Below are 12,766 nucleotides of genomic sequence, written 5' to 3' on the forward strand. Positions count from 1 at the left end.
CCTTCATATACAAAATGTAATCAAAATGTATGTTTTTTTTTTTTTGCAAATCTGTTTTTATTGAGTTTGAATTTTAGTACAGGAGTATATTGTACGGCATCATGCTTCACATACAGTAAGACAAACTTATACAGGCTGGTAAATCATGCCGACTGTCAAGGGGGGGACAACCTGATGTCTGTTTGCGCGCCCACCGCCACCCTCCTGGGAGCCAGCCACTTCACCCTTAGCAGTTCCGATGCCATCTCTTGTTTAGGGGCCAACACCACCACCCACCAGCCATTGAGCCGTACAAGGAAACTAATCTCGCCTACACAACTGAGGCATCAATAAAGTCGAAAAGGTTACATGCAATACAAAAGGAAGAACCCATAACAAAGGCAGCGTTTACAGTGATTCGCGTGGTGTGCTCCTACCCCCTTCCCACGCCGACCCCCCCCCCGAACTCCAGGAGCACCCCTCCAAGCCCCAATGGGTGCAAATATCCCCAAGTGCTCCCAGACGCCCCATCTATGGGCCAGTGATAATGGGGGCTATGCTATCTCGTCAGCGAGGCTGCCTACACTGCGCCGCCGCTTGCGCCATTGCCTTCCTGTCTGGCCTCACCCGTGCAGCCTGTGGTACCCTCCCCCTCCGAGTGCCGAAACTCAGCAAGCAACTGTTCCCAGCGGTCCGCCATGGGCTCCCTCTGCAGCCCCAGGGTGTCCTCCCTGCGGATGGCCGTCCCCTCCGCTCTGGCCCATGCCTGAAACGATGAACTCCAGGCCCGTGCGTGCGGTGGGTCGTGTGCCTTCCATCTCCTGGTGATGAGGCGCTTCGCCACCACAAGCCCCAGATCCAGGAATCGGGACGCTACCTTGTCTTTGGGCGATCTGGTAAATTGGTGTAAGATGTGTTCGGGCCAGTCGAAGGGAATGCTGCGCCCCACACTCCCCTGCAGCTGCCCACTAACCGCCCTCCAATAGGCGTGCAGCGCAGGGCAGCCCCACAGCATGTGTAGCAGCCCCGCCCCTAGCTCACGGCACTGAGGGCAGAGCACGTCAGCGCGGTGGAAGTACCTATTAATCAGCTCAGGTGTGAGGTAGGCCCTGTGGACTATGAACAGCTGGATTTGACGGAACCGCATATTGCGGGGGATACGCACTGGGCTCTTGAGGACCCTCTCCCACTCCCTGTCCGTCAGCGGCCTCCCCAGGTCCAGCTCCCACTTGCCTCGGAGTGGGCCCAGATCAACCGCCGTGTGCTCCCGCAACGAGGCGGCGAACCAGCGGACCAGGTGCCCGCTTCTTCCCATGACGTGCAGATATTGCATGGTTAGGTGTTGGGCAGGCTCTGTAGCCGTGCTCCCCCATTTGGCGGTCAAGCTCGCCAGCAGTGAGCGGTCCGTGAGGAATCCGCCGGGTGGGAGCCCGTCCTCCGACACCAAGGTCTCGTACGGTATCAGCTCACCATCCCTGTATAGGTCCCCCAGCGTGTGCACGTCCACCGCCCACCAGCCCGTCAGCACGGGGGCCGCAAGCACCCCCCCACCTCCAGGAGAACCCTCTAGGGGTATCGCCGGCACATATGGCACTACTGCGCGTGTGAGGTACAAGGCCCTCCTAAAGCACCTGTGCGCCACAGCCAGGAGGAGCGGCAGTGGTCCCGCAACCGCAGCCAAGGGGTGGAAAAGCCCGGTCACACGTTCCAGCGAGTAGGGGGCAGCCACCGTGGCTGTGTCATCCCTGCCCCTGTCGGCTAACCAGCGGGCGATCCATTGCAGCTGGGCCGCCAGGTAGTAATGCTCAAAGCAGGGCGCCGCCAGACCACCCCTGTCCGTCGGGAGGAAGAGCTTTGCAAGCGCTAACCTGTGCCTGGCGCTGCCCCAGACAAAATCCCGCAGCATCCGGTTGAGCCTGCCAAAAAAGGCGTGGGTGACGTACAGTGGTAGGTTGACAAAGTAGTACAGTAGACGAGGGAGCATGACCATTTTGGCGAGCGCCACCCTGCCCGTGGTTGTCAACGGGCTGTAACCCGGGTCCGCAGTCTCCTCGCTGAAAGCGTACAGACAAGATTTATCCGCATTCACGCGGAGCCACGAAACAGTGGCAAAGGACCGCAATAACGGGGCCAGCCGCTCCAGCATACTACCTACATCTCTAACGTACACCAACAGGTCGTCCGCGTAAAGCGACACCTGGTGAACCGCGTCTCCCAGTGGTATACCATCTCCCAGGGTCGTCCGCACAGCCTCCGCCAGGGGCTCCATCGCCAGGGCGAACAGCAACGGGGACAAGGGACATCCCTGTCGGGTGCCCCGGCCCACCGGCACCGCCTCCGAGACATGGGGGCCCAACCGAACACGGACCGTGGGGTTCCTGTAGAGTAGGTCAACCATCCGGAGGAAGTCCCCATCCAGCCCGTACTGCAGCAACACCGTGGACAGATAGCCCCACTCCAAGCAATCAAACGCCTTCTCCAAGTCTAGGAGGAGGCACCCCGCTCTGGGCCATCTGTGCACTGCCTCACCGGCCACCCTAAAGTATGTTCTGAGATTGAGCAACGTGGACCTCGCAGGGACAAACCCGTTCTGGTCAGAGTGCACCAGGTGCAGGACCACTGGCGCTAACCGGTCCTCTAGGGCCTTCGCCAGTATTTTGTAGTCGACGTTGAGCATCGCCAAGGGGCGGTAGGAGCCCAGGGCCGTGGGGTCGCGGTCCGACTTAGGTAGGGAGACCAGGAACGCCTCCCGCATGGAGGGTGGGAGCGACCCCTCTTCCAGCGCTTTGCTGTAAAGCTCACGCAGCAGCGGCACCAGGGTCTCGCGATATGCCTTATAGTACTCCGCGGACAATCCGTCTGGCCCGGGAGTTTTGCCCGTCGCCAATGATTGGATCGCCTCCCCAATTTCCTCTAGGGAAAGGGGGCCACTGAGTGCCGCGTTATGCTCCCTGGTGGCCGCAGGGAGGTGAATGGAAGCGAGGAACTCCCCAAGAAGGTGCCGGGAGCCCGTCCCCTGAGCCGCGTACAAGCGTTTGTAGTGGCCTACGAAGGCCCTATGTATTTCACGCTGTGTGTGTACCATCACTCCGTCCTCCCCACGGATTGCTCCGATCGGGGTGCTGCGATCCTCCTGCCTGATTAGCCAGGCCAGCAGGCGGCCCGCCCTATCCACCCTGGCGTGCGTTCTGGCGGTGTGCGCCGCATAATTGTGGCAGCGGAGCCGCTCCAGGAGCTCCGCGTGTTGCCCGCGGAGATCCTCCAGGCTGCGTGAGTGCCTGCCCCCTCCTTCTCCTTCCCTCTCATATTGCAGGAGGTCGTTTTCAAGGCGCGCCAGGGAGTCCGAGAGGGCCTTTCGTATGTTCCACTGGGTCCCCAGGCAGTGCCCCCGAATGGCCACCTTGTGGGCGTCCCACTCCACCAAGGCACTGCTCGCCGTCCCCTCGTTGGCGTCAAAATAGGCCAGGACAGCCGTACCAAGGGAGGAACGGAACTCCGGATCCTCCAGAGCGCTCGGTTGAAGTCGCCAGGTGGGCACCGGTGAGCGTTCCGCCACCCAGCCAATCCGAAGCCATAAGGGGTTATGGTTGGAATGCGTCTGCCCCAGATATTCCGACTGTTCAATAAGCGGGAGCAATGATTGGGACCCCACTATCCTGTCCAGCCGTACATGGAGATCATTGACCGCCGAGTAATAAGAATATAGCCGGTCCGTCGGGTGAAGTGTGCGCCACAAGTCCTGCAGCGACCAGTGCGTGAGCCAGTCTCCCAGCGCCGGGGCGTTAGATTCCACCACCGTGGCACGGAGGGGAGGGAAAGATCTGTCCAACTGGACGTCCAGTACCATGTTAAAGTCCCCTCCCAGCAGCCAGGGAAGCCCAGCATAAGGGTGTAGGAGCTGCGTCAATCGCGCCAAAAAAGAGGCCTGGTCCACGTTGGGCGCATACAGTGAGCCCAGCAACAGCTCTTGGCCGTTCAGCTTCCCCCGCACTAAGGTGTACCTCCCCTCCCGGTCCACTACCACCTCCGTGCAATCGAAAGGAACGCCTGCTCGCACCCAGATAAGCGTGCCCCGAGTAAACGGTGCTGTACGTGTGTCCCCTCCAGCGCCTAGAGAGCCTGCCCAGTTCCGTCGAGGACATGTGCGTCTCCTGTAGGAGGGCAATCCCGACTGAGTGTCGCTGCAGATAGGAGAAGATGGCATAGCGCTTGGACGGTGTGTGCATGCCCTGTATGTTCCAGGTCACAATGTTAGTGTGCGCCATTGCAAATCTAGGTAAGCAAGCCGGGCTGGGGCCAGGGCGCCCGCGCCAGGGAAAGGGGGGGGCCACAGTCAGGGGGGAGCATGTTAACGCGCTGCCATGTAAACAGTAGAACCATTATAAACAGTGTAACAAACAGGGCGTATTCCCAACGGGGCATCCGTCCAAACCTCAGTTACGCCAAGTAATATTAGGCTATTGCAGTGTGGTAACAAATGGGGTTTGTGCAATCATAGCAACCTCCTGACCCTAGTACCCCTCCCCTATCCCAACTGGAAGAGGAAGGAGCAGCATCAGGTCCGGAGCTGGACTGCCGTGCAGGTCCAATGTGAGCCCCCAGCGGGAGGCTTCCACAGGTGTAATGACAGGTGGCGTTCGCATCACCCAGCCCGCCCCCGCAGGGCCAGGCGCTCCCAGTTCTGGGCCCTCTGCCCCCCGAGTGGGCCCAGGGTACCGGATTCATCCAGTACAGCGCCAAGGCAGTCGCACGACCCCAGTTCAGTGCCTGCAGATTTTGTCCAACCTTCGGCATCCCGACATCTGGTCACACAATCAGGTCCGCCGTCTGCGGGGTCACCACTGGCAGAAGCAAGTCCTCCGAGACCACTGTGGACGGGGACGATGCCCCACTCGCTCCCGCCCCACTGGGCGTGCAGGCCTCCATGCGGTCACTGGCGGGTGGCGTCCCAAGCGTCGCCACCGCCTCCCGCCGCTCCATCCAGATCCACTCCGGGCTAGGTGCTACCGGTCCCAGCCGCGCCGGCTGCCGCGCCCCCCTGGCGCCCTAGTTTTCTGGATCGCCTCCCCGGGCGGCCGTCGACCTCCGAGCTAGCAGGCCTTGCCCCCGTCCACTGTCCCGACTCCTCCAGCCAGTCCCACACGTCCTCTGGGGAGTCGAAGAAACGGGCCCCTTCTTTTGCCACCACTCGCAGGCGGGCCGGGAACAGCAGGGAGTAAGGCAGAGCCAACTCCCGCAGCTGGCGTTTCACCGCCATGTAGTTGCTTTGTCGCCGCTGGACGGCTGCGGTGTAGTCGGGAAAGAGCATGACTCGGCTACTGCCCACGGTCAGGTCACCAGTTCTTCTAGTTTCGCTGAGGATCGCGTCTCTGTCCCGGTAGTTTAGGAGCTTGAATAGGAACGGTCGGGGCCGGGCCCTCGGCTGGGGTCTCTGCGCCGGCACCCTGTGCGCCCTTTCCACCACGAAGTGTTGAGATAACACCCCCGGGGCAGGAGGCCCCTCAGCCAGCTCTCCACGTATTGCTCTGGGTGCCTGCCCTCCGGGAGACCCACTGCGCGGATGTTATTGCGCCTCGAGCGTCCTTCCGCATCATCAACCCTGTCTTCGAGTGCATGGACCCGGTCCAATACATCCTGCAGCGCCGCGCCATGGCTCCGTACAGTAGGTTGTAGTTCTTGAAGCGTCTGACCGTGCGACTCCACTCTCTCGGCCAGTTTGCGGTGGTCAGCATGGAGGAGGGTGAAATCAGACGTGACCTTGTCCATCCTTGTTTCGAGTGACGCCCGCGTCTGATCCAGGGTGGCGCCGAGCCTCTCCACTGCCGCTAGCATGGTGTCCATTTTGGTCGAGAGGGCCGCCGCTTGCGACTCCGCGTCCCCCCCCGGCCAGCTCTGCGCAGTGTCCGCGGTCCCAGCCCGCGGCAGACCCTGCTGCGTCTTGTCGCGTAGTCGGCCCAACGCGTACTGTTGGGCGGTCGTCATTCACAGTTCGTTGCCAGGTGCCGTGCACTCGACCTGTCGCGGGCCCTCCAATCCACGCCGGCTCCCCGCTCCGCTCTGCCACCGGGCCTCTACTCGGACCCCGAGGCCCAGCCGCCGGGCCGAAGTCAGTAGGGGGGGGGATCGGGGGCACCCCACAGCCCGCAACAGCAACCGGCCCCGGTAGGGGGGGCCCACCGGCAGCAGTCCTCCAGTTCCCTTCAGGGCTCCGCACCACCGCGCCCCCTCGCCAATGCTCCAGTTAGCCGGCGGTCAGTCTAGACCCGTGCTGGCCCCGCTAGGTGCACCCAGGCGCTAAAGCCCCCGCCGGCCAGCACCACATCCGGGGTCCCGCTCCCAGCGGCGCAGCGTCTAGTACCCCGGGCGAGGGCTTCTCACCTCTTCGATGCGCTGCTCCAGGCGGCCCCCTCAATGGCCAGTGCACCATCCTCCGCCGCGGCCACTCACAGTGTGGCACCTCACAGGTAATGGCGTCAGCCTCAGGCCTCAGTGCCCGCACCACTGCCTCCGGGCTCTCCCGCGCAGCAACTGTCCTCTCCCGGCCGCCCCAGTTCAGACTCCGCCGCACAGGTCACTCCAGCTCAGGGTCCTCCGCCACACGCGGCTCACTCCCATGCACTCCGGACTCACCGCTGCAGGCCCCCGGTCACAGCTCTTCACGCCGTCACGGCGTCCACAGCGGTCCCCACCACTCGGGTCCACGGGGGGGGTGGGGGGGGGGGGGTTGCCGCTCCTCAGCTCTCCACCGCCCTGCCCTCCGCGATGCGTGGCGATCTCTTGACCTGCAGGGCCAGGGCGCCACATTCCACTCCACGTCTCCGGGGCCCCCCGCAGCTCCGCAGCACCCGTCAGGGCTCCCACCGACCTGTGACCGCCAGTGATAGCAGCTCCCAGCCGCCGGGGCACCGCAGCCGCCAGGGGAACAACCTCGCGTTCAGCGCCATCTCCCGCTCCGTCTCTCGGCTTCCTCGCAGGGTCCCGCAGCAGGCCCCGCCTCACAGGCCGCCGCGCGCCTCCTCTCCGCACAAGCTCCGCCGGGCCGCAGCGCCTCACAGTCACCGCTCGCGGGGCCACGCCAGCTGCTCTGCACTGCCCCACACCGGACCTACGTCCAGCGACCACGATCTGCCCCCTTCTCAGGATGATCGGCAGGATGTCCGGGAGGTAACGGTCGGAGCCTCAGTCGCTCGCGTCCGCCATGTTGCCCCGTAATCAAAATGTATGTTCAACGTGTTTCAGAAGTGTTAATCAGTGTTTAAGTTAACACAATCCCACTAGACAGTCACTCTTTTAAAACTCGATCTCGTCTTTTTTTTTATTTTTGAGAAGATGTGCATTAGTTTGTAAGAATTTTCATGGTGTTATTGTGGGCTTGTAAATGTTAGATAGCAGATTGAATTCTTTCACCAGGTTGGTATGGCAAATGCCAGTCCTTCTGTCTGTCACCTATAAAACGCCTGTTTCAAAAGCCCACCTCATCTGCCTGCACTAACCTGCATGAACATGAATGCCACAACAGACTCTTTCCTTTGTGCACAGTACCCTCTCATTTCTTGGAGGACTCTAGCGCTGGCCTGTCTGTCCATCTTCTCACAGCTCACGCCCCCACCTTAAACAGAAATGGAGCAATCGATGCTGACCTCACAAGGACAAGAGAATGTACCAGGTACTTTCTACTTTGCAGCTGGGTTTGAGTCCAAACCAATCAGCTCATTGAGTGGCCTCACAACTTGTTGCAATCAGGAGGAGAGAAAGTCCACAGGTCTAAGCTCAGAGGCTGCCATGACAGCTTAGGTATTTCTCCTCTCTGGAAAGGAAGACGTCTCACATTGCCACACCCACCAGGTCAGTTCCAGTACACCCTCGACTGAGTCAGAGAGCGGCAACCTGCGCCTATACGAGAATGGTTTCATCAGGATCCTTCAGAAGGACCATCGCTGGACCGGGTTTATTGTGTGTATCTGTGTTATTCCATGCAGAACCCAGTTCACCATACCATTGTATTTGTAAGCCAATTGTCCCAAGAGAGGGTAGCAGTACTTTGGCCCAGGACTATAAATGCCTATAGTAAGCACACGGTATCTTCGTTTATTTAGACAACATGCACTGCGACAATCACCAACTTAAACTTTTATTTTTCACTTTGCAGTCTATACTTAGTTACACATGTATTAACCAGTACGAATTTCTTTTTGTATAGTTTATGTAAGGATCTTTCATTCGAGAAAGCAAGTTGATTTGCGACTTTGCAAAAAAGGTCCAAATGGTAGGGAAAAATGTGGCGGTGATATAAACAAGTCACGTTTACCTTAATATATGTACATCATTCCAGTGGTTCAGTGGTAGCTGTAGGCTTTTACTTGTGGTCCTTAATCTGTCATCACTTTCTTTTATGTCTATGATGCTGGTAAGCCACCATTTTGCATTAATTAATGGGGATTTCAGTGACAAGAATTCAGTGTAACATAGCCTTGTAAGAATGAAATCAATATCCAGCTTGTATGGATAGTATCACCATGCATTGTACAGCAACAGTAAAGAAAGCAAGCAAGGATAAGTATGCTAGGCACCAGTAAAATATTAAATTATGTCGAACTGTTCTTGTTTATCGTGGCAAGGCTGCCTGATATGTAAGGTCCCTGCAACAGCTCCTTCTTCAATCTTAATGGCACTTTCTCTACAACATGTTTACAAGGGGAAAATCACTATTTGTGAGCTGTTTGATGTGCCATATCATGATAGACTAAAGCAAAAATGCTGCAAGAACCTGGTTATAACTTAGGTAGGATATAGAATAAGATCTTCATTATGAATGGCCTCTTAATTCCAATGGGGCCAGTAACAGAAGTTACCGTCTCCACCAACGGTGTTACCAATACCCTGGGTATCGGTAACTCCAAGGCTAGGGAAAATCCGGGCCATTTATCAGGCCACTCGTGCTAAGGGCCTAAGCAGACAGGGATGTTTCACGAAATATGACTAGGGCTTATGCTTATCTAACCTTTATCCTAATATGTATAATAATTGATTATAAATTTATAATATTCATAATCATTTTGATGCACATGATTTGCAGATAAATAGTGAATAACAAATTATAATTCAATGTAATACTAGTCACTGTGTACATACTGATGTTAGGGTATGGGGCGGGGCTCTATATATCACCTGCAAATGACAGGTTCTTTGACAGGTTTTGTCTGACCCCTAACACTTCCACTTATGTGAGCATTACTCAGTCGGAAAAGAGTGAGAGGCACCTGCCAGTTTTACCTTTCTCTGAAAAAGGCAGGGGCATATTATCAAGAGCAAAATCGCCGCTTTACTGGTGCTATGCGCTGGAAAAGCGGCGATTTTTGCAACTCACAATTTACAAGGACTCGACATCAAGCTTTAGCGCGAGTTTCCTTGAGTCAGGTGCCTTTTTAACCATACTTTGCATGTCACCGATATACATCGCTAATGACATGCAAAGTAGGTGTTCCCAACCTAATCCGCATGGATCCCGTCAAAAACACAACATCGCCCTATTATCGAGGCAGGTCAGGCGATCACAAAAGCCGCGCTAACCGCGTTTTGCGCCTGATTTTCACCCCTGAAGAAAACCTGACTTAGCCATCCTGCTAATTGAAGGTGGATTGTCAGGCTGAGTCCACCAGGGCGTATCAACAAGGATTTAGCCATTGGTGAGTTTATATCGCTGGATTTCCAGCGATATTCAAGCATTTTGCAGCTATCGCTGGATTTTAAATCGCCAATGCGCAAAGCGTTGTTAATACAGCGCTATCATGGCGATACAAACCAGCGATAGCCGGAGATAGCAAAAAACGCGCTAAGCGCGTTTAGCGATAATTATCGCTACGTGTTGATAATATGCCCCCCAGTGTTGTTTTTAGAGGTTAGGATATCTACTAGGTGGGTGACCTCAATAATTTGCAGGTAACACAACAGTGTATCACTTTTATTGATTGGTCATTATTCTGAATTTCAGTTTTTTTCCACTAACCAGGTTTTCTTCCTGATGGGTCCCTCACCCATGTGCAGCTTGGATCACTAAGGCTGTTGCTCTCCATAACACAGTCTGAAGAACTGCATACAGGTCTGATTAGCCAGAGCAAAAAGAAGGATGTGAATTATTTGTCAAGCTGTTACTTTAATCTTCAGGCTGCCTTTTACTTGCTGTCCTCTTGGTACATCCTAGTTGCAGTGATATGGCAAGCCAGTGAGACAAACCCTCATTAAGTTCCCTTAAAGGAGAATATCCATCCAAGCACCTAGATATGAACTGGTATGGCCCAGAGTGGACGGGCTTGAATTGTCAATAGACTATCTGGTTGTACTGGCCCCGATTTTACATACCGAGAATCAGTGTATAACCTGCATCGCACAACATGGACTATCAACTTTTTCAGCAATGAATTATAGTGCCATCAGTACATACTGTGTGGCATGCATGATCAAGGCCAGATTTCCAGAAATAACATTGTATAAATGAGTTCAATTTAAATTACTGTATGTAAATTTATGTTTTGGGGAAAGCATGAAAATCAGGCATGAACGTGACTTCACTACACCTATATAAGACATATGTGTTTAAGAAGATATGAAGCTCCCCTGCCTTCATAAGGTCAAGGGAGAAAGTGAAATAAGTTGCACAAATTAACATATAGCGTCTACAACTCTAAGATGCCATAACTGTGTATTGCATTGCAACGCTACCGTAGGATGACTCTACTTCCTATTCTTTTCACCATGCAAGCTTGTTTCTAGCACTCCTGCTCCTACATGGCAGGCTGCTCTGCAGCTCTGCTATGTTATTTGTTTAAGAAGACTACTAAATAGCATAGTGCAAGTAAGAGTGACTATGGCCGTCACATTCCTCTTTATTTCATCAATTATATTGGTTTCTAAGCATTTAATTCAGGAAATAAAACACATATGGTGAGGCAAGATGCATTTTTAAAAGCTTAATCACAGTCAATCTTGGATATAGGATGATCCTGCAATTTACTAAATGTGCTCCATATCCAAATAACTATTGGTAACTAACACTTAGATGAACATCCCCATATAAGAACCATGTTACACAGAAATATGTCAAAAATGAGAACCCTGGAAAGGCATTCTAATGAAAAGGAAGTTGATGGTTCCAGTGAAGAATTTTCAAATGAAAGATGTGTGTAGATTTAGTAGTACATATAAAATAACATCAGTAAGGAGTAGCTGTTTGGTCCTCATACATCTGCATCGTTAACCAACGTCTAACACTCCAAGAGATAATAATGTACATACAACGAAGAGCTAGCAGAGAGGGTTACAAATTCCCAAGGAACATCATGTGAATGGAATCCCACCAGTATTTATTATTAGTGATAAATCAGAACACTGGATGGGAGATCCCATTTCCTAAGTAGATGTACTTAGCCAAATAGCTTCAAGAGGAAAAACTCACCTTGAATGAAAGCCTAGATCATGTGCTTATGAAATTAAGTGATGAATTTGTGCAAGGGTACGGTAGTAGAAACTAAAACATTAAAGTATTCTGGAAAACCTAACCTCGAGAAAATAACTTGTTCTTCAAAGGCAGGGTTGAAGAAAGCAGAAAAAATAATAACGCTAATCAGCAGACCTTGAAGGGGACAACATATTAATACCCCCTCCCAAATCTATATCCTTAGACCCCAAAGTAGTATCTGGAAGAGGATCTGAATCAGGCCAGTATATAAACACATTCTCCATATTGAAATTTAAAAGAGGATATGGCACGACATTTAACAAATATAATCGACCTGAAGGAAAAGGAGTTGGAAATGATGTAGAATATATATGATGTCCCTGTGATGTGGCATACATTTACCCACTCAAAACAAAACACAGAAGGACTCGGGAATAGCTGTGTATGTAGTTTGCCAAAGCAACAAGTAGGAGGAGATTTATAACAGGAAAATGCTTCTCATACACAGGTCAGTTCATTTATAAATTGGACAGCATGGAAGGCAGGACCACCAGAGTATTAGCAAACATCTTGTATAATTCACAGTCAACATTTATATTCAGTCATTTCATTTGTATTTCTTGGTTTAGAAAAATAAATGTTTTGCCCAATTACCTGAGTGAGTTTTGTGTTTAATGGTAAGCGCAGAGTTTGTTTGGGCAACTGATCTGATGAGAAGGCAAGGTCTAGTGAAGAGGCATTTGAAGCAGACACAGACCAGAACTTTAAAAATTCTCAAATTATTTCAGTTTGCGGAGAGTCGCATGCTGAGAAGAGATTTAGAACACATGGTCTTATGAACTGATCACGAGCTGATGAAAGGAGATCATTTTAATTCAGACATGTTTGTAACCATTGTGCAATGATACTTGAAGGTAATAATTATGTAAAGACTTCAACCAATGGTATCCTGAAGCTGATGAGGAATGCGAGAGGTGTTAAGTCACGTTTAATACATAGAAAAAGGACGAGAACATTAGTTAATTTACAAAGGCGGTGTCCAGCTCCGTATTTACGTCACAAGCCTTACAGAATCTTCTCACACACAGAAACAGAGAAATGAATCAGGTAACCTCTCACATGAAATACATAAAATTAGACCAAAGCAACAAAGATCGGATCAGTCACCCCAATGATATAGAATTTTAACATAAGACTTCCACTGTGCACCATGGACCAAGAACATTGTAATCTTGCTTCCTATGTATCAGAAGAGCCTGCAACCAGGTTGTATGAGAAGGACTTATTTTTTTGGGATGATATGGAAAGCAGTCCTTTTAAATTTTGCCCTGC

Source organism: Triturus cristatus, chromosome 2_2 (genome assembly GCF_964204655.1).
Source record: "Triturus cristatus chromosome 2_2, aTriCri1.1, whole genome shotgun sequence".
Lineage (NCBI taxonomy): Eukaryota > Metazoa > Chordata > Amphibia > Caudata > Salamandridae > Triturus > Triturus cristatus.